General features: G+C 34.9%; 1 long non-coding RNA gene across 1 annotated transcript in view; it reads left to right on the plus strand.

Annotated features, from left to right (window-relative positions):
* The window catches only part of LOC116421718, a 36,100-nt gene extending 12,988 nt beyond the window's left edge, over positions 1-23,112 (plus strand). Inside the window, exons 2-3 of the long non-coding RNA XR_004232212.1 lie at positions 917-1,033; positions 22,561-23,112. This is a non-coding gene — a long non-coding RNA (uncharacterized LOC116421718). The remainder of the gene's footprint in view (positions 1-916; positions 1,034-22,560) is intronic.
* Positions 23,113-23,996: the final 884 nt, after the last annotated feature.

Raw genomic sequence — 23,996 nt, forward strand, 5'->3', positions numbered from 1 at the left:
AATTGTACAATATTTCAGAGTCTGATTCTTTTTGTACAGCAAAATAACGGTTTGGTCATGTATACTTATTGTGTATCTAATTTATATTTTAATATATTTAACATCTACTGATCATCCTGCCATCTGGGGGAAGGGGTGGGGGGAAAGAGGGGAAAAATTGAAACAAGAGGTTTGGCAATTATCAATGCTGTAAAGTTACCCATACATATAATTTGTAAATAATAGGCTATTAAATAAAAAAAGTCCCTTATAAAAGATCATATTTTAAAATTTTATATCTAAAATTTATAATTACTGACAAGATAAAAAATTTTTTAGAAAAAAAATGTACATTTTTATATAATTTGGAGCTTTTTTGGCAAAAGTTTTCTGTTTTATGTAAATATTTTAAAATTATGTTTTCACATGTATATCTGGGTATATAACATGATATATTGTGTAAAACAGAATGGCATATATATTTTCATTTTTTACAATTTTTCACATTGCATAATTACATATTTTAAATTTTTATTTGACTTGGAGGATTTTTTTTTTTTGCTAAATTTAAAGATTTTAAAAGATTGTGGTTATTTTAAACACTTAATGAATAAATCTTAAAGAATGTTATGAGTAATATATTAAATTACTCGGAAGGTTCATAATACATTTTGTTGTTGTTGTTGAAAGGGGCTCAAAAAAACCCCATGGAAGAACCATTAATCTAGTCCAATTTCCTAATTTTCGAAAGAAAAGACAGTTTTGATACCCATGTAGGTTATTCTCATATTTTATAAAAGATATATGGGAAGGTAAATGTGTAAGTCAGTAATTTTAATAGTTTCTTGATCATTTTTTTTTTTTGAGAGACAGTTTATAATAAAGATCCAAGAGTTTTTCCCTTACAACTTTGGTCTTAATCCTTGTTCTATTTCAGATATCTTGAAAATCTGTCCTTGGATTATAAAGCAGAGCTCTGTTGAATACAAAACAGAAGATTTTATATTTTATCTTGGAGGTGATGGAGAGCTACTGGAATTTACTAAGTATAGGGGTAAGGTGATCAGACTGGTATTTTAAGAAAAATGACTTTGGTTCCCCCAAAGTGGACCATCCAAATGGAGAATGATCTACAGTGGCTAGAGGCTTGTGACAGACACCCAACAGCAGGCTGTTACAGTAATCCAAGCAGGAAGTGATGAGGGCCTGGCACCAGGGTGGCAGCAGTATCAAAGGAGAAAAGGGATTATATTTGAGAGAAAGTTGCAAAGATGAAATTGACAGGCCTTGACAAGAGATTGGATGGGGGAGAGAATTGAGAATATCTAAGTTTTGAGAGCCTGCAAGATTTAAGAGGTTGGTGGTGCCCAGTGGGCAGCATTTGGGGAAAAGATGATGATGTTCAGTATTAAACATGTTGAATTTAATATGTCTATTAGATATCCAGTGAAAGATTTCTGAAACACATTTAGAGATGTGAGATTAGACTAGGTCAGCAGAGTGGCTGGAGCAAGATGAGTATGGGAATCAGCAGCATAGAGATGATAATTAAAAACATGAGAAGGAAGGAGATCACCAATTAAAATAGTATAGAAGAAAGTCCATCACGATGTCCTATAATATGCCTGTGATGTGACCTAGATGAAAATCCAGCAAAGAAGACTGAGGAGTGTTCTGATAAGAGAAGAATCATAAGGGAAGAGTAACCCAAAAGGTCAAATAGGTAGTTTTTAAAGGATGAAATCTAAGCTATCAATAGCCATATTTTTTTTTTAAAGTTCCATATCATTGAAGAAATGCAAATTAAAAGAGCACTGAGATTCTGCTTCATACCCATCAGATTGGCAATTTGACCCCCCAAAAAAAAGAAAAGAAAAGAAAAGTTAAAAGGGCTAGTGCTCTGTTGATAGAGTTATAAATTGATGTAGCCATTGCAGAAAAGCAATTTGGAACTATACCCAAAAAAACTACTAAGCCATGTATGTCATTTGACCCATTGATACAACTACTTAATTTATACCCTCAAAGAGATCAAAGGAAAAGGAATTAAGCACAAAAATATGATAGCAGCTCTTTTCATAGTGGCAAAGAACTGGAAGCTAAGGGAATGCCCATCAATTAAAGAATGATTGGACAAATTGTGGCATATGCATGGAATACTAATATACTATTTGAAATAACGAAAGGGATGGTTTTCAAGGAAACTTGAGAAAACATCTGTGAGCTGATAGAGTGAAGTGAACAAAACCAGGAGAACAATTTATACCACAACAGTAACAGTTCACTGACAAACAACTGAAAGACTTAAGAAAAGAAATCTGATCAACACAATAACTAATTAGTGATTTCAGAGAACCCATGATGAAACATGCTATACACTCCTAATGGATTTGGGATTCAAATTGAAGTGTGTGTGTGTCTGTGTGTGTGTGTGTGTCTGTGTTCAATAAAGGAATGACTTTTGTCTATGTACGCACATATACAGAAATAAAACAAAAGTAATATTGGCCATAACCAATGTAGAAACTACTTTTGTTTGACTATGCATATTTTTTACAAGATTTTGTTTTGGGAGGAGGAAAAAGTTGATGGAAAGCAAATTTTATAACTGAAAAGATATATATTTTTTAATGTTGCTTGAGCTGAATCTTACAGGGAAAGAGGAACTCAATGAGACAGAATAAGGAAGAAATGAATTCCAAGACATGGCTAATGGATAGGGGAAAGGCATAGTAAAAAGAAATCTGTTGAGAGGAACAGAATAAAAACAGATCTGGCAGAGTATAGGAGAAGTAATAATATACAAAAAACCTGGAAAAGTAGTTTGGTGTTATGTTGTTAAATAAAGGAATTTATATTTTATCCTAGAGATAATAGGAAATCATAATTGGTTGAATAGGGGTGTCATGTGGTCAAATTTGTGTTATGGAAAATTACTTTTTCAGAAATGTTTAGAACAGGTTGGACAATGGAAGAAATTTCAGCAGAGGAGACTAGTAAGGAGACAGTTGCAACAATAAATGCTAGAGGTAAGAAAGCCTGAATTAAGATGTATAAATTAAAAGGTCAGATGAGCGATTTAATTGGATATATAGAATGAAGGAGAATTTGGAATTGAGGTTAATGAGTCTTTAGACATTATGAACCTGAGAACCTGAAAGGATGGTAGTACCTTTAACAAAAATAAGGAAGTTTGGAAGAAGAGGGTAGGAGTTCATTTTTAGATATGTTACATATAAGATGTTTCTGAAACATCCAATTTGTAATATTCTATAAGCAATTGATAATATGAGACAGAAGCTAATAGGAGAGACTTGGAGCTAAATATATAGATCTAGGAGTCAGCTACATAAAGATAATAGAACTGGAACTGATGAAATTACAAGAATATAAGATTGAAAGGAGAAAATAGGCAGAACAGAATCTGGGAAATACAGTGGGTATGATGAGGATAATAAGGTAGTCATTGAAGCTGAGGAGTGTTCAGAAAGGGAGATAAAACAGAAGACAATTGTTTCACAAAAAACCAGAGAGAAAGGTGTATCCAGGAGAGTGGTCTATGCCAAATGTGGCAGCTAAGTCCAGAAGGAATAAGATATGTTTATCAATTAAAAAGATCATTAAGTGATTTTGAGAAGTTGCATTTAAACAATAAGGTCAAAAGCCCGATTGCAAAGAATTGAGGGAAAATAGAAAAAGAAGAGACATCAAGTGTAGAAAACTTTTTCAAGACATTTGAATGAAAAAGGAAATAATATGTAATTATTTGAAAGGATGATATACTTAAAGTTAGATTAAGTCCTTGAGCACATTTGAAGGCAATGAGGAAGAAAATATTTTTTATTTAATAGCTTTTTATTTACAAGTCATATGCATGGTAATTTTACAGCATTGACACAATTGGAAAACCTTTTGTTCCAATTTTTCCCCTCCTTCCCCACACCCCCTCCCCAAGATGGCAGGATGACCAATACATGTTAAATATATTAAATTATAAATTAAATACAAAATAAGTATAGATGACCAAACTGTTATTTTGCTGTACAAAAAAGTTGGACTCTGAAATAATTGTACAATTAGCTTGTGAAGGAAATCAAAAATGCAGGCAGGCAAAAATATAGGGATTGGGAATTCAATTTAATGGTTCTTAGTCATCTCCTAGAGTTCTTTCACTGGGTGTAGCTAGTTCAGTTCATTACTGCTCCATTGGAACTGATTTGGTTCATCTCATTGCTGAAGATGGCCAGGTCCATCAGAATTGATCATCATATAGTATTGTTGTTGAGGTATATAATGATCTCCTGGTCCTGCTCATTTCACTCAGCATCAGTTCATGTAAGTCTCTCCACCAGGCCTTTCTGAAATCATCCTGTTGGTCATTTGTTACTGAACAATAATATTCCATAATATTCATATACCACAATTTATTCAGCCATTCTTCAATTGATGGCCATCTACTCAGGTTCCAGTTTCTGGCCACTACAAAGAGGGCTGCCACAAACATTCTTGTACCTACAGGTCCCTTCTTTATGATCTCTTTGGGATATAAGCCCAGTAGTAACACTGCTGGATCAAAGGGTATGGACAGTTTGATAACTTTTTGAGCATAGTTCCAAATTGCTCTCCAGAATGGTTGGATGTATTCACTATTCCACCAACAATGTATTAATGTCCCTCTTTTCCCACATCCCCTCCAACATTCCTCATTATCTTTCCCTGTCATTGGAAGAAAATATTTAATAGAGGTTGAAAATGTGAAGGAGTGGGCAATTATTGAAGATGAAATTTAGTGGAGAAGACGGGAGGGGGAGGATCAAGGGTACATATTAGAAGAATTGGCTTTGGCAGGAAGGACCAGAAATTGTGGGAAAAGAATGAGTGAAAAATGTTACCAAGAAATTTTGAGATGGAGAAAATGGAATAAAGGGGAGCTACCATCAAACAGAATCAATTTTTTCAGTAAAGTAAGAGACAAATTTAGCTTAAAAAAAGCAGGATTTGAAGAGAGAAGAGAAAGTTTGAAATAGTTTCTAAGGGGAATGATATAGGGAATCGATTAGAAATAAACTTTATTATGATGGCACAATTGAAAGGCTGGATTAACATTACTTTTGAATGATTTAGAAATCAGCTTGGTTGTAGGATTTCCTTTAATTTCATTCAGCAAGTTGAGAATATTGTCAAAGAATGTGGATGGTGGAAGTAATCTAGGGCTGAGGTTTGGCAATTAAAGAGCGATAATAGGCCAGAGATTCAAGAATGAGAACAAAATTTAAAATATTTCCTATTAGGTTGAGGTTAGGAAGGAGATTAAGATCAGAGAAGATATGGTTTTAGAAGATACTAAGAAATGGAGAGAATGGAAATCTCCATGAGACTAGATGAGCAGATATGGGAGGGATAAAACACAGGGAGAAGTGTAATGATAAGAAGTTAAGATTTGATAGCAGAATGTCAGAATTTCATATAAGGGAAAGAGAATACATGTAGAATGTTTTATTGTTGTCTTTCTAGTTTTATGGTTTGGGATGACTTTGCTTAGTTGGATTAGTCACCAGATTTTCTTTAAATTTAAAGAATATCAATTCTCTAACATCCAAAGAATTAGTTTATAGGGTTAGAAAAAATAATACAAATTCATATCTGGAAGAAAAACAGGTCAAGAATATCAAGGAAATCAATGAAAAGAAAATGGTGACAAAATGTTGTTTACAACTACCACATTTTAAATTATATTACAAAACAGTAATCATCAAAATAATTTGATACTGGCTATCAAGTGGTGGGTTCAGTAAAATATATTAGGTACACAGTACATAGTAACGAATAACCGTAATAATCTACTGTCTGATAAACCCAAAGACTTTGGAGTAAGAACTCACTATTTGACAAAAATGGTTGTGAAAATTGGAAAGCAGTTTAGCAGAAACTAGAAATAGACCAACATCTCAAACCACCCAAACAAGAGAGAGATAGAATCATGGGAAATAAAATAGATCATTTTTATAACGTGAAATTTAAAAGCTTTTACACAAACAGCCAATGTAGTCAAAAATGATGTATTGTTTTATATTGAATCTTCTCTTATGATCTGTGCACATGGTAATATTTTTTCTTTTCTCATTTTGTACCAAAATTTAAAATTAAAAAGTTTACAAAAAATGAATGTCAAATTTATTGGGAGTATTTAATTAAATTTATAAAAAATACATTTTTAAAAATAAATATCTATTTTAGAGACCAAAGTCTTTGAATAATTGAAGAGAGGTTCAGAATGAGCATAAGCAAACTGCAACACATAATAAATAAGAAAATTGCATCAGAGACGCAACATAGAGGGAGATAACTAGTAAACAAAAAATGAAGCAGTGACTTAAGAATGAGAGATACCTTAAGATAGAAAGCATAATCCATTGATATTCTCTCATTGTGAAAGGATTTTGAAGAAGACCCCGAGGACACTAGAGGGACTTCCTATGCTGGATGTGTAAGAGCATATAGACAAAAATTGCCAAAGATGAAAAGTCCAGATGGCATATGATTTACATCTCTGGAAGGAATGCCCCTCTCGATAACATCAAAGTGCAATTGGCATATGGAATAAGTGAAAAGCCTTGTATTTATTCCTATTTAATTTTATCCTTTTTGGTTCAGCCCAACATTCTAATCTACTAAAGTGTAGACTCTCTAATCTATTATCCAACATATCAGCTGACCCGACTAATACTGTTTCATCTATGGTTTGATAAGCATGCTTTGATGCCTATATCAAAAAGGGTAGAGTCAAACACAGATTCCTTAGATGTTCCACTAAAGAAGTGGAGTTTTTATCAATTTATTTATAACTGTCTTTCAGGTGCAGCCATTCAACCAATTCTAGATCACCTAAAATGTATCATCATATAGATAATATTACTCCATTTTGTCCATGGGAATAGCATGAAATTTAACTGCTTTTCTTGAATCCAGATAAAATATTTCCTGATGGATAAGTGGTTAGATGATATGAACAAACAGTTCTTAAAAGAACACAAACTCTATTTTATAACTATATGAAAGATTGTTTTCAATCACTAATGCAATAAAGAAATGCAAATTCAAAAACTCATCCCTAAAATTGGCAAAGATGACAAGGGTTGATTGACTGCATTTTGGAGGAGTTGTAAGGGGGAGGGAAAGCATACAAATATACTGTTAGTGGAACAATGAACTGTCCCAGTCACTCTGAAAAGTAAAGCCAGGTTTTGAATGGAGAAATTAGAAGGAAAGAATAACATGAACTCAATCAGAGATGTTGGTCCATTTCTAGTTTCTGCTAAACTGCTTTCCAATTTTCACTTTTTTTGTCAATAAAAAGATATTTTCATAAAATTTTAATTTTATTTTAATTATAACTTTTTATTGGCAGAACATATGCATGGATAATTTTTATAGCATTATCCTTTACATTCACTTCTGTTCCGACTTTTCCCTTCCCTCCCTCCACCTCTTCCCCTAGATGGCAGACAAAGTCTTATACATGTTAAATATATTATAGTATATCCTAGATACAATATATGTGTGCAGAACATAACAGTTCTCTTGTTGCACAGGAAGAATTGGATTCAGAAGGTAAAAATAACCCAGGAAGAAAAACCAAAATGCAAACAGTTTACATTTATTTCCCAGTGTTCTTTCTTTGGGTGTAGCTGCTTCTGTCCATCATTGATAAATTGAAACTGAGTTAGATCTTCTCTTTGTCAAAGAAATCCACTTCCATCAGAATACATCCTCATACAGTATTGTTGTTGAAGTGTATAATCTCCTGGTTCTGCTAATTTCACTCAGCATCAGTTCATGTAAGTCTTTCCAAGTCTTTCTGTATTCATCCTGCTGGTCATTTCTTACAGAATAATAATATTCATATGCCATAATTTACCCAACTCTTCTCCAATTAATGGGCATCCATTCATTTTCCAGTTTCTGGCCTCTACAAACAGGGCTGCCACAAACATTTTGGCACATACAGGTCCCTTTCCCTTCTTTAGTTTCTCTTTGGGATATAAGCCCAGTAGTGACACTGCTGCATCAAAGGATATGCACAGATAACTTTTTGGGCATAATTCCAGATTGCTCTCCAGAATAGTTGGATTTGTTCACAACTCCACCAACAATGCATCAGTGTTCCAGTTTTCCCACATCCCCTCCAATATTCATCATTGTTTTTTCCTGTCATCTTAGCCAATCTGACAGGTGTGTAGTGATATCTCAGAGTTGTCTTAATTTAGCAGCTCTTTTTGTGATGTCAAAGAATTGGACATCAAGAGGATGCTTATCAGTTGGGGAATGGATGTATAAGTTAAATAATTGTGATGGAGTACTATTGTGCTATAATAAATGAAGAGGTGATTTCACTAAAAATATATGTATATATGAAAAGACCTGTATGAAATGATGCAAAATGAAGTGAGAAAAACTGGGAGATCATTGTCCACAGTAAAAATCAACTGTGAAAGATATAACTACTCTGATCAACACAATGATCCAAAAAATCCAAAGACTCATGATGCGCAGTCCAGGTAAGCAGGCTGTGCCTCAACAGCAGAAGGGAGCTTCAGTGCAAGTCAGTGACCGAGGCCCCACAATCTTAGTGTAGCAGCAAGTGAGCAACAAGAGTTCCCCAGATCTTCCCTCCCCATCACTGAATTCACAGTCAAGTAAGCAAAGAAGTCACACACACACAGAGCTCCAAAGTAATACCAAGCCCACCAAGTGTCTCAACACGGAGTGGCCAGGACTCCAATAGCACCAGAAAAACTTGTAGGGTTCCTGCCACACTAGTGCAATGCTGGGAGAGTGGCCAGACTCCTGCAGTACCTACAGAGCACCAGGTAAGCAGTCAAGCCCTGAAGTCACAGCACAAGAAATTTAGCACAATGTTCCCTCCACCCAAGGAGCAGAGCTCAAAATAGTCTGGGAAAAAATGAGTAAAAACCAAAAAAAGAACCTGAGCAGACAACTCTGAGATACCACTACATACCTCGCAGATTGGCTAAAATGACAGGAAAAGACAATAACAAATGTTGGAGGGGATGTGGGAAAATTGGGACACTGCTACATTGTTGGTGGAATACATCCACCCATTCTGGAGAGCAATTTGGAACTATGCTCAAAAAGTTATCAAACTGTGCATACCCTTTGATCCAGCAGTGTTCCTACTGGGCTTATATCCCAAAGAGATCTTAAAGGAGGGAAAGGGACCTGTATGTGCAAAAATGTTTGTGGCAGCCCTCTTTGTAGTGGCCAGAAACTGGAAACTGAGTGGATGCCCATCAGTTGGAGAATGGCTGAATAAGTTATGATATATGAACGTTATGGAATGTTATTGTTCTGTAAGAAACAACCAACAGGATGATTTCAGAGAAGCCTGAAGAGATTTGCATAAACTGATGCTGAGTGAAATGAGCAGAACCAGGTGTCATTATACACGGCAACAAGAAGACTATATAATGATCAATTCTGATGGACGTGGCTCTCTTCAATGAAATGATTCAAACCAGTCCCAATTGTTCAATGATGAAGACAGCCATCTATACCCAGAGAAAGCCTAGGGGAACTGAGTATGGACCACAACATAGCATTTTCACTCTTCTTGCATTTTGTTTTCTTAGGTTTTTTTTCCTTGATCAGATTTTTCTTGGGCAGCAAGATAACTGTATAAATCTGTATACATATGTTGGAGTTAACATATACTTTAACATATTTAACATGTATTGGACTACCTGCCACCTAAGGGGATGGGGAAGGAGGGGAAAAATTACCCATGCAAATGTTTTGTAAATAAAAAGCTTTAGTAAAAAAAACAAACTGAAAAAAAAGATATTATTGTTCTGTAAGAAACGATCAGGAAGATGATTTTAAAGAGGCCTGGAGAGACTTACATATTAAGTCTTACAGTGCTCTGTATCCATTGTTTCTTATAGTGTAGTAATATTCCTTTTACAGTCATATACTATTACTGGTTCAACCATTTCCAGTAATGAATATCTACTTTTAGTTTCCTTTTTTTCTACCCTAAAAAATGTTGCTAAAAATATTTTGGTTTATGTGGAACCATTCTATCTTTGACTTCAAGTTATATGCCTAGAGTGAAATTCAAAGATATAGACATTTTAGTCACTTTAATTACAAATTTCTTTCCAGAATGATTTGGCTAACATGTAGCTCTACTAGTAATACATTAGTGTACCTTTCTATAACCCCTCCACCATGTGACTATTCTCATCTTTTGTCATCTTTATTTACTGGTTATACAGTAAAATCTCAGAGTAATTTTGATTTACATTTATCTTATTATTACTAATTTGGAGGCAGCCACTTGGCACAGTGGAAAGAGGCCAGTCTTGGAGTCAGGAGAACCTGAGTTCAAATTTGGCCTCAGACAATACTTACTGGACCTGGGCAAGTTACTTAACCCCTGTTGCCTCACCCAAAATAATAATTTGGAACATTCTTTCATATAGCTTGAAGTTTTTAAAGAACTGTTTCTTCACATCTTTTGATCACTTACATATTGGGGAATGGCTTTCGTACGTGTGTGTTCTCTCTATATCTTGCATGTTATACTCTTAGCATACATAGTTAATATAAAGGGAACTATTTTTCTTTTTCTAGTTGCAGTAATTTTGCATATGAAAAATCATTTCAAGTTTATATGATCAAAATTATTTTCCACTGTTAAAAATTCACCTAATAGCTATGAAATACATTTATTCTGAACCTCTTTTTAATCATATGACTTTTAATATTCAGATGGAATTTTGAATCATTGTGGTATATTGGCTATAAATGTTAATCTAAATCTAATTCCTGTCAAACTGTTTTGTAGTTTTCCTAGCAATTTTTGTCAAATAGGAGTTCTTCACTAATTTATTTTCTTTAGTTTAAGCACTAACTTAGATGAGTTGTTTGTGATTCTTATCTAGCGTGATCTATGTTTTTATTTCTTAAACCAACACCAAATAGGTTTGATGGCTCTCTATTGCTTTATAGCACAATTTGAAGTCTAGAATTACTATTTCCTTTATTCCCATCTTTTCCCATTTTAAGTTCTAGATCTTTCATCCTTTTGAGCCTGTAATTAACCAGTTCAGCTTTATATTACTTTCCAACTTCAAATTATTTGCCCCACCAGACTGCTGATCACTCCCTCCCCCTGGATAGTCTTCTCTTCCCTGAGTTTTCTTGCTTTGTCCTGGCTCCCCTCCCATCTGTTTGATAGTTCCTAAATTGCTTTTGTTAGAGCATCATCCATGTCTTTCCTTCAAACTATAGGGGTCCTCCCAAGGCTTTGACCCTCAGCTGACTTCTTTTCTCGCTACGTACTTTTTCTTATGATTTCTTCCTAGGATCACAGATAAGGATCTGAAATCCATTCCCCCCAAAATCTACATATCTTATACTTATTTCTCTCACCTAAATCCTAGTCACAGTCTGTCTATTAAACATCTCCATCTTTGTGACTCAAGGTATTCAAACCTAGCATGTCCAAAATTGAAGTCATTACCTTTCCTGAGTCCACTTCCTCTTTCTGACTTCTTAATTTTTGTCAATGGCATCATCAATTTTCTAGTCACCTAAGTTCAGAACCTTAAATTCTTTCTGGACTCTCTCCCTCATCAAAATGACCCCATATTCACTTGGAATGGTATAACAGATAAGATAATCTGGGTTCAAATTTTATCTCTGACACTACTTGTCTGACCTTAGAACCCTCCATTGGCCTAAATTTCCTCATCTGTAAAATGCCTGGATTGGGCTAAAATAATCTCTGAGGGTTTTTACAGCAAAAGTCTATGATTCTGCCATCTTATGACTACATATGAAAAATTAACCAAATCTAGTAGATTTTCTCTGTCATATCACGTTACATGTCACATTTATCCCCTTTCTCCCAATTCATATGACTATCACATTAGTTCAGGCCCTTATTATCTTTTGTCTAGACTATTGCAATAGCATCTTGAGTGGTCCTGCTTCCAATCCCTACCTCTCCAAATCATCTTCCAGAGTTTCAAAATTAATATTCCTAAAGCACAAGCCTAACTACATCATTTCCCAACTCAAGAAGTTTCATTGTTTCTCTATTGCCTCTAGGACAAAATACTAACCTCTCTGGTATTTAAAGCTCTTCCCAATCTGGTTCCAAAACCATTTTTCTAAACTGATTTCACATTACTATTCCTCATACGCTACATTTCAACCAAATTGACCAACTTGCTAGCTGTTCATTGTAAACATGTTCCAGCTCCCACTTCTGTTACTTTGCACAGAGTATTTCCTATACTAAGAATGCTTTCCCCCCCCTCCTCACTCTGCCTCTGGGGAGTCCCTAGCTCTCCAAGACAAAGCTCAAGTGCCACTCCCCACACAAGCCATTTCTTAATACTTGTAGTTGTTAGTATTCCTTCCCACCCCACACCCAAGTACAATTTTCTTTATATATATTTTGCATTGACATATTTTACTATGTGTAAAATTTGTATACATCTGTGTGAAGTTTGTATTGACATTTTACTGCATGTTATTCACTACATGTTATTTTACTCCCTCATCAGAATACAAGCTCCTTGATAAAAAGAATTTATTTTTGTCTTTATTTCCTTAGCACAGTGCCTAGGACATAGTAGGTTTTTAATAAATGTTTGCTGAATTGAATTTTTCAAATTACTACACGATTAAATAATATAATAAATTTCAATGGTAGGTGAATGACAAAAATTAAAATACTGTGATTGATATTTGTTGTCAAATTTTGAATTTCCTTTCATATGATTATCTTTCCACTAAAATTTATTAAATCTGAAATCTGTAAACATGAAAATATAATTTTTGATATTTATAAGGCTTTTAATAGGAATAAATTCATAAATCAGAAAAATCCTTTGCAATCCTTATATTCTTATCCTTATTTTTGGTTTTGAAAAATACAGTCACCATTAGCAATGCCTTTGGCAGACAAATTGCATGATGGAATTTTCAAGTGCAGCTCAGGAAGTGTGAATGTGAACACAAACTGATTAAATTAGCACCTACTGAAATTGCTTTCTTTTATCTAGTACAGAGGCGGTGGTCACAAGCAAGTCTAGTTTAAAAGCTAGAGTGTAAATAGGGTTGCAACTTTTTATAATATAGGCAGAGGCAATAGGTGAGAAACCTTTTTCAATGCCCATTGATATAATTATATCTCTGAAACAGAAATGATAGAAACAGCTATTTGGAAGTGCCCCTACATACCCAATAAAGTTTGTAGACTTTTTATTCTACATTAGAGTCTTAAGACCTTTCTTTAGAGAGTTGACTCTGCCACTGTGTAGTTGTGTAACCTTGCATTGCCTTTCTCTTTACCATTGTAACAATAATAACATCATATGGGGCATCCTGATAAATATTTAACAATGAATTCTCTGTGGAGAAAAAAGTGTAGACACTTTTAAGTTTAATCTGCACTCAATATTTTCTCCATCACTTTCCAAAGTCTAGACAATCTACAAAACAATAACTCAATGCCTGGTTTGCAACCTTTGCAGATTTCTGAGATGTAAATGTTCACCTGAAATTTTAACAACTCTTCAACACACCACTGTGGCTGCATAAATAACAATTTTAGATTTATAAAACACTTTGTTCACAACTATCTTATGAAGTGGTTAGTTGCAAGGGTTTACCTCTATTTTACAGATAAGAAATCTGAGGCTGAGAGGAAAGACTGCTAAAGTATATTTTATTTACCTCAGGACACATTAGGACCAAATGAGATCATATGTGTAAAGTTCTTTGTTAACTGCATAGTAGTATATAAGTGGGAGATAATTTTTAGAAATCTAATCTAAAAGAACCTGCCAAAATCATGAAATCAGAAGATCTTGAGTTGGAAAGAAATCCTCTAGTCTTCTAGTCAAGAGATGTCAAAAATGTGGCCCCAAATACTCCCCAGGGCAGCTGAACCAGATCAAAATGTACTTCCTATCTGATGTTAATGTGTGATGTATTCATGAAAAAGAAATATACAAACATTTGGTTCTACTTATGAACAGCTTAGTGGGTTCCATTTCTATTTCAGTTTGACACCACTAGTTTAGTTCAACCTCTTCATTTTACAAATAAGGAATCAGAAGTGCAGAGTGAGTAAGTGATTTGCTCTAAGTCATTCAGTTAGTAAGATCTGGGATTCAAAAGAAGATCTTCCCACTGCCAATTCCAAGTCTGTTTCCAATGTGGCACTCCGGGATTTACAGTGGAAAGGGACCTTAAATTATGACCTCTTCCTACTCCTTCATTTCACAGTTGACACTGAAATTTAAAATAGATTGAGGTTTAAAATATATTATCAAATGATTTCCTTTACATTTTAAAAAAGAAAAAACATAGCAATAAGTAAGCAGTCAGAGGAGTCGTTGCCTAGTTGTGTCCAACTCCTTGTGAGTATGAACCATATTGTTGAGAAGGCAAGGATACTGGAATGGTTTGCCATTTCCTTCTCCAAGGTCACACAACTACTTAAATATCTGAGACTAGATATGAACTCAAGTCTTCCTTACTCCTAAGCCCAGTTCTCCATTCACCGAGTCTACAAAGGAGAGACACCAACAAACATTTCCCAAAGAAAGAACTGCAAATCATTAGAATACCCAAATCACAATTTTAAGGGAAATACAAATCAAAAACGCTCTGACCCTTTACCCCCCACCCAACAAATTGTCAAAGATTATAAAAGATGAGAATAGTCAATGTTGAGGAAGTTATGGTAGAGCTCTGAGTTGACCCAGCTGTTCCAAAAAAGCTATTTGAAATTATGCTAAGATTATGATTAAAATGTCCTTAACTTTCATGGCCCTCTTCAACAATGAGATGAACCAAATCAGTTCCAATACAGCAGGAATGAATTGAACTAGCTACACCCAGCGAAAGAACTCTGGGAGATGACTATGAACTACTACATAGAATTCCCAATCCCTCTATTTTTGTCCACCTGCATTTTTGATTTCCTTCACAGGTTAATTGTACACTATTTCAAAGTCTGATTCTTTTTGTACAATAAAATAACTATGGACATGTATACATATGCTGTATTTAACTTTAACATAGTTAACATGAATTGGTCAGCCTGCCATCTGGGGAAAGAAAGAGGTGGGGGGAAGGAAGGGAAAAATTGGAACAAAAGATTTTGCAATTGTCAATGCTGAAAAATTACCCATGCATATAACTTGTAAATAAAAAGCTATTAAAAAAAAAGTCCATAACTTTGGATCCCAAGGATTCAACTTCTGAACATACACCCCTAAAAGATCAATGACAAAAAAGAATCTTCCAGTACACCTAAATATTTAGAATTGCACTTTCTGTGCTAACAAAGAATTGTAAAAGTATATGGCCATTGACTGCAGAATGATTAAACAAATTGGTTACTTGAATGTATGGAATATTTCTGTTATATAAGAAATGATAACATAGTGAATACAATACACATGGAAAGAAAATTATTTAAAGTAAAATAAGCAAAGGCAGGAAAAACAATATGCATAATAACTGCATAAATGGAAATGGAAAGAATGTCATGAAGTAATCAAAACAATAATGAGAAACAAGAACAAGCTTAAGAAGAAATATGAGATTTGCGGGAAAACTGGGACATTGATGCATTGTTGGTAGAATTGTGAATGAATTCAACCATTCTGGAGAGCAATCTGGAATTATGCCCAAAAAGTTATCAAACTGTGTATACCCTTTGATCCAGCAGTGTTACTACTGGGCTTATATCCCAAAGAGATACTAAAGAAGGGAAAGGGACCTGTATGTGCAAGAATGTTTGTGGCAGCCCTGTTTGTAGTGGCTAGAAACTGGAAACTGAATGGATGCCCATCAATTGGAGAATGGTTGGGTAAATTGTGGTATATGAATGTTATGGAATATTATTGTTCTGTAAGAAATGACCAGCAAGATGAATACAGAGAGGCTTGGAGAGACTTATATGAACTGATGCTGAGTGAAGTGAGCAGAGCCAAGAGATATTATATACTTCAACAACAATACTGTATGAGGATGTATTTTGATGGAAGTGGATTTCTTCGACAAAGAGAAGATCTAACTCAGTTCCAGTTGATCAATGATGGATAGAAGCAGCTACACCCAGAAAAGGAACACTGGGAAATGAGTGTAAATTGTTTGCATTTTTGTTTTTCTTCCCAGGTTATGTTTAACTTCTAAATCCAATTCTTCCTGTGCAACAAAAGAACTGTTCAGTTCTGCACACATATATTGTATCTAGGATATACTATAACATATTTAACATGTATAGGACTGCTTGCCATCTGGGGGAGGGGGTGGAGGGAGGGAAGGGAAAAGTCGGAACAGAAGTGAGTGCAAAGGATAATGTAAAAAATTACCCAGGCATATGTTCTGTCAATAAAAAGTTATAATTAAAAAAAAAAGGAAAAAAATATGAGAATGTACCTTCCCCACTCCTTCTCTTCTCTACAGAGGTGTAGGTTGAATGAGATATCCACAGGTATGAAACATTACATATGTTTTTCAAATTTTCCCAGTATACTGACTGATTTTCCTAATTTTTTTCCCCCTCTCTTTTTTTAAATTTCTTTTTTATAAGGAATGGCTTTCTGAAAGGAAGTAAATAGATGGAGAATATGGGGGAAATCTAGGTGATGTAAACACCAAAGATATCAATAAAAAAGCTATTTTTAAAAGATGTTATAATTATGACAGATATTGTTGATTAGCTGTTGTCCTTCATTCTAGAAGAGGACCAATATGACATCACTATCATGGAGTCAAGGTATAATGTGTTTAACTGTGGCAGACCAGACCAATATGAGTTTGAAAGTCTGTACCACAGGTCCACTATTTGCAGTAGAGAAGTCTTTAAATTTGTGTATCCCATGTTTCTTTCAAGCTACTATAATTGTGCTTAAAAAAAAAAAATAACACCTTCTTTGATGTGGGCAGGCCATGCCTGCAATCCTGGGCCAGTATCTCCTATGTCTCACAATTGATTTCAGAGTTCTTCAGCAAGACCTTGAGAGTGTCTTTGTATCACTTCTTCTAACCTCCATGTGAACACTTGCCTTGTGAGAATTCTCCATAAAGTAGGCTTTTAGGCAAACACACATTTGTCATTTGAACAACACAGCCAACCATTTGGAGTTGTGCTCTCTCCAGTAGAGTTTGAATGCTTGGCAGTTCAGCTTGAGAAAAACCTCAGTGAAAATGCCTTATCTTGCCAAGTGTTCTTCAGAATCTTCCTAAGACAATTCAAATGGAAGCAGTTGAGTTTTCTGGATCGTACTTGCACGCTATCCAGGTTTCACAGGCATATAACATAGTCAGCACAATGCCTCTGTAGATCTTAAGTTTGTAGACAGTCTAATTAATATCTCTTCTTTCTCATACTTTCCTTGAGAGCACTCCAAATACTGAACTAATTCTGGCAATACATACATCAATTTCAGCATCTATATGTACATGCCTACAGAATATGCTGCCAAGGTAAGTAAATTTATCCACAGCATTAAAAATTTGTCCATTTGCCATTTCTCTATTCACCATCCATATTATGGATAGTGCATTGCTGGTTAGTGAATAACTAATGTTTTCTTGGTATTGTCATGCCAAAATTATCACACTGGCAGAGAACTGATCCATACCTCTGTTGTGTCTCAGCCTCAGAGGCTCCATTGAGTGCACAATCATCTGCAAAAAAAAAAAAAAAAAAAAAAAATTCAAACACTAACTCTCTTGGTCTTGCTCGTAGTAGCCTTTCCAAGTTAAATAATTTGCAGCAGCTAACCTTGATGCAGTTTTCATCCTTATTGAAAGCAGATCTGGCAGCATGATGCTAAACAGCATGGGAACAACACCCAGCCCTGATTCATTTCATTGGTGACTGGGAAAGCACAAGAGAATTGTCCATTGTAGAGCACCCATGCAAGCATGCCATCATGAAACTGACATACAATATTGATGAACTTCTTGAAGCAACTAGAAAAGCATGGAAAGAAGTTACGAAGTAAACAAAACAAGGGAAATAATGTATAATGACAATATAATGTAAATGGGGAAAAATTAATACTGAATACTGAAATGTTAAATTATAATCACCAAACTTGGCTATAAAGAAGTCAACAAGCACCTAATCATCCAAGTATCGGGCAGTGTTGCTAAAAGCTAGATAGAGATATCAAAGAAAAGCAAAAAAAAAAAAAAAAAAAGTCCCTGGTTCAGTAGGGAAGAGGGAGATAACACCCAAACAATTAACTATATACAAACAAGATGCAGGATAAACTGGGGATAATTAATAGAGGAAAGGCACTAGGCATTAAGGAGGATCAGGAAAGACACGATGTAGAAGGTGGGAGTTTAGCCAATACTTGAAGCCAGAGAAACCAGGAGTTGAAAGAATACCAGCAATGGAGGAGAAAAAAAGATGAGAGTTTATCTTTTTACTTCTTTTGTATGAATATTATGATATCAGAGTTTTATGATACATTGACTAGCTTTTGCTAAACTTTATTTCCTCCCTTTTTTTTCTTTATTATGTGCCTGGGATAGGTGTATGGAGAGGAATACAATAGGAAACATGGAAAAAAAAATCAATTGTTAAAAGAAAAGCCAGAATTGGGGGTGGGAATCTGCAGATAGATGCAGCTAAGTGCTGCAGTGGATAGAGCAGCAGACTGGAGTCTGAGTTCAAATTCCATTTTAGACACTTATTAGCTGTGTGACCTGAGCAAGTCATTTAACCACTTAACCCTAGCATCTTTGCCAAGAAAACCCCAAATGAGGTCACAGAGTATCTGCAGATACATTTACCTATTTGAGGTAAAAGCAACAGAGTTAGAATAGATCTCTTAAGGTTACTTCCAGCTCATGACTTTCATGACTGAAATATTTGAGAAAAAAATTAAGATTCCATGATTCTACCACCAATTTATCCATGTGTTACTTCCAAACTGCTTCTATATTCTTAGCTCTGCCTGTTAGATGTTTAATTACTTTTATATTCAAAATTTAGTCCACACTTTGAAATGTAAATCCTGGTTTTAAACTAGCGTTTCTCATCCAAACTAATGGTGATTTAAACTGAGGCCTACTGTTTATTATATCCTTTTTGGGGGGTCTTAAGACCTTTCTGAAATCAGAGGGAAAGTTTAAAATGTAGACTCTGCTGAAGTGAAAGAGGGGAAATTGAGGATGAATTCTCTGAAACATAATCGTAATTGTTTTCTATTTTGCTATTCATTATCCTGATTGTAAGTGATCTATCTTATAACCCTTCTAACAATTTCACCTGCTTCCCTCTAGTGAGGGGAGGAAGGGACTGCAGGAACTTTTCAAAAATACATTCCTAAAATATTCTTCTCCAGATTCTACTTCCCCAGAAATGTGATCATTTCTAATGATACATAAAAGCCTAAGCTATTTCCTTGAAATGAATCACATAATAGTGTCTAAGGCTGATTTGTTTTGGTGCTCAAATTTTGGTGAAGAATTACCATAAGGGGAACTATAGATAGAATTTTTGGTAGGAAGAGCATTACATTTGACGTCAGAATGCAAGTTCATATATTCATATCCTGCTTTATAATAGCCCTGCTATTTACCACATGTGGCAGAGGGTACACCTCTGAACCTTTCTAGGTCTCCCTTTCTTCATCTGTAAAATAAGAGAAATAAGTTATACATTTTAAAACCCGGATTTGTTTTTGCAGGGAAGCAATCCAATTGAGAGGATGGAATTTGGAGAGATGAGATCTTGTTATTGTAACTCTGCAATTACTATCTTTTTTAATTGAATTAATTTTCCAGATGAGATCTTGTTATTGTAATTCTGCAATTACTATCTTTTTGAATTGAATTAATTTTTGCTGGGTCCTCAGTTTCTTCATATGTAAAATGAAGAGACTTAAGACTAGATAACCTTGAAAGTCAATCAGTCCACAACATTTATGATGGAGTTATGTGTATCCAGACAGGAAAGGAAAATCCCCAAGCCTGTAAGAAGTTCAGATTTTAAATGGGAAAACAAGAAGCAACCACGTGCACACAAGATATTTACAATGCAAATTGGAGGGAATTTTAATGGGATTGAACTGGGTAAGAGGGAGATGGAAAAGTGAGCAGAAAACTTCTTGAGAAGATAGGAGGTGAAAATAGAGGAAAGTATTCCACACAAAGAGTGTCAGAGATCTATGGAATAGGAGGAGCTGCAAAAAGGTCAGTTTCACTGTAGACTTCAAAGAAAGGAGAAAAGTGTAAGAGTAAAAATCAGTGTGTGAAGGATTTTAAAAGCCAAATTGAGGATTGTGTATTTGAACCTGGAGATAATAAGGAATATAATGAGACCTGTACATTAGGAAAATCATTTTGGCAGCTGGAAGATGGCCTGGAGTGGGGAAGGCAGGGAGACCAGTCTTATATCTCAATACTCCAGGCATGAATAGGGCCTACATCACGGTAGTAGTTGTTTGAGTGGAAAGAAAAGAATATATACATATACAAATATGTATATATGTATTATGTTGTTATAAAGGTAAAAATAAAATTTGGGGAAAAGACTAGATTTATGGGATGGATGGGAGAGGAGTCAAGGATGACATTCATATTTTGACCTTGGGTGATGAGAAAATTGGTGGTATCTTAATAATTCAACATATTGGATTACTTGCCATCTAGGGGAGTGGGGGAGGGGGATAAGAGGAGGAAAACCTGAAACACAAGGTTTTACAAGGGTCAATGTTGAAAATTATCTATGCATATGTTTTTAAAATAAAAAAGCTTTAATTAAAAAAAGAAAAATATTAGAAGTTCAGAAGAGGGCAAGGTTTGAGTAGAAAGATGATAAGCTTGATTTTTAAATTTAAAAGTGTATGAAATAGTCTCCTTTCATCCAGGGAGAATAACTAGATAATAGCTGTAATAGCTAACGGGGACAGTTGAATCAAATGAAGGGTTTTTAAGGATGAGGGACATAGGGATGTGTGTATATGTATATGTGTTTAGATAAAAGGGAAGCAGCTAGTAGACAAGGAGAAATTGAAGATTAGTGAAAGTAGGGATAATAGAGGGATCTGTTAAGAGAAAATATGGGATTGGCCCAATGGTACAAATAGAAGAGTTTTCTCTTGGAAGGCAAAAGGCAACTTATTTATGAGAGACAGAGAAGGAGATAGTGTCAAAAGACATTTTAATGATATGAGAAAGAAGGGAGGAGGTTCTTGATAAATGAACTATTTTTTTTGGTAAAATGTAAGAAGGTTCTCAGCTCACTCAGAAAATGGAGAAGTACCATAGGAAGTGTGAAGGAAGATTTAAAAAAAAGTTTGGAAAAGATGCTGTGGTGAATTGATAGTAAATTATTAGGGTGGTATAAAAGGATTGCCTTACTACAATGAGGGCCCAGTTGAGTTTGAGTAAAACCATTTGTAGTAGGATCTAGGGAGCATGGTTTTATTAGTTTCCCCAATTCTATTCATCAGAACAGCAGATAATGGATAATGCAAAGTTGGGTTGGCAAAGCATGACTGTTGATAAGAAAACAGGGCAAGGGACTTGAATATAGAGAATGGCAGAGAACTGAAGTGGTACTACAAGGGGTCAAGCTAGGAAAAAGTGGAAAGTATGAAACTAGTACAGGATGATGGCCTGGGAAAAACTGAAGAGTAGAAAGCTGGAGGTCATAGTGAGATATAGAATATAAGATTTATAAGGCAAAGGGCAAGACAGAATGATAAAAGAATTTCAGATATCATGAATATGGAAGTAGAAACTCTTAGGTAACAGCCAATATATCAAGGGTAGATTATGGGAAATAATTGAGGATTGTCTTTTCCAACTCTTAAATCTGTGATTCTAATTTACTTTACCATCAGTTTCCTTGTCTATAAAGTGGAAATAATAACATGAACCAATAAGTTATAGTGAAAAAAGCAATGAATTTAGAATAAAGGACATTCCAGCTGTGATACTTTCCTTACCTTTATACTTAAGTTCTCTGGGCCTCAGTTTCTTTAACTGTAAAACAAAATTTTGGATGAGATGATCTCTCAAAAGTTCTTCCTACTCATTATATTCTATAATCCCAAACCATCTCCTGTAACATCATTTCCTCTTTTAGATTCACTGATTCATTCACTAAAAGAATACTAGTTCAAAACAACTGAATTTTCTATCATTTTTCATAAAAAAAGCTCATTTGATTTTAGTGACTCTTGACAATGTGGAGAACATAATCAAAACTGTTTCCAAAAGTGTCAGTTTAATTTATGAGGAGACATTTTTGTAGGTACAATAAATCTGAATGATTTTATTACACATCTCATTTTAGAATCACTTTTACATTCCTAGACAAAGAAAGAAGTGATACAAATAAATATCAGCTGTAAAACCTAGAGTTCTAACTATTGACATATTCTTTGTCTAAGGTAGCCAAAGAGAAGATTTAAGATCAGTATTAACTCCAAGGAGCCATAAGATTTCCCCAAGACGGTTCTCCTGTATGAAAGCAACTTTGATAGTATCTCTTTCTAGATCCATGAGACATCTGGGACCAGGCTGAGAGGGGAGAGAAGAGCTGCTATTCTTCAACAGTACCAGCTGCCAGCCCTTGCAGAGTGCAGAAGAGCCAGGTCCAACCATTTCTGTCCATTTCCAAACATTTCTTTATGATTTTTACAAGTTGTAATAACCCATTTTGTGTGTGGGGGTTCCTATTATAAATGCTGAAAAGTTAAAAGTCACTGTTTAGGTTAAATCTCTGCTTCACAAATGGAATCCTGGGGCAGGAAGGGATTCCCGAGTTAACAAAGAATCAACACTTCTCAGAAACTTGGCAACAAATCTACATTCAGTACAAGGATTCGAAAAGTGACAAGAACCTAAAGCTTGGTTTGTATGACACTCTGGTTCAACTGATTGTGGAAGGATGACAGATGAAATTCAAGCAGCATGCAGGCATTTAAATAGAGAGTAATCCAATTAGATAATAAGGATGCTTATGAAAGTGCTTCATTCCTTGATTTGTGATTTTGGGTTATGCATCCAAGGTGTCTAACATATAACTTAAAAAATGAAAGCAGGTAACAGACCATAACAAAAGATGGAAGATGTTAAACCATTCTGATGAATATGATGGATATGTGAACAGCTCAAATGTGTCTACCTACTCAGTAAAGAGTTTTCTTTAGAGCTTGGTAGATTCATTTCTAAATGGCTCTGGCTAGAAGACAATCCGGATGATTCAGAATATGATATGCATACCTGGCAGGCAAGCAGGCTGGCAGAGTGACCCATAGGTGTATTAGGAATGTGTCATAAGACCTTATGCATTTTGGTCTAATTCAGAACAAAGCCCTTGAGCATACTAGCATCCTCAAAGACAGACTGTACTATCAATTTTGAGAGAAGAAAAGCACCAGAGGGAGGCTGCCTTAATGGCAACATTTACCTGCCAAACAAGTTTTCTTTTATTTCAATTATTTCCCTAGTTCCATATGAGATAAATGGAGCTCAAGGCAATCAAGGCAAGACTCCACATTCAGCTTCTGAGACATTTGTTCACATATTTGTCAAGAGTTCTGGGACTCACTCTTCAGCTCTTGGTCAGGTTGTTCATTTCAGTATAAATTACAAACTATAAGTTTTGTTCTGCAATTTCCAATTCATATAATATTCCTGTTATAAAGGATATTTTCAGCTCAAATATCTTGACAAACTCAAGGAAAGTAGAGTAGAAGAAACAGACATATATAGCTGTAACCATCTCAGGCTGTACAACAACCTCATCATTTGGTTTCTATTTAAACAATAAAATCCTCTTTTGAAGCTGGGAAAATGGTTTAATTCCCAGAAAAGAGGCAGGAAGGCATAACTCAATAATGCTACTGAAGCTGATGAAAGAAAGAGCTCTTGGTCAAGGAATAATTGTTTCTGCAAAGTAGAAGGGAGATGTTATATATAGGTCTCTG

Source organism: Sarcophilus harrisii, chromosome 2 (assembly GCF_902635505.1).
Source record: "Sarcophilus harrisii chromosome 2, mSarHar1.11, whole genome shotgun sequence".
NCBI classification, from domain to species: Eukaryota; Metazoa; Chordata; class Mammalia; order Dasyuromorphia; family Dasyuridae; genus Sarcophilus; species Sarcophilus harrisii.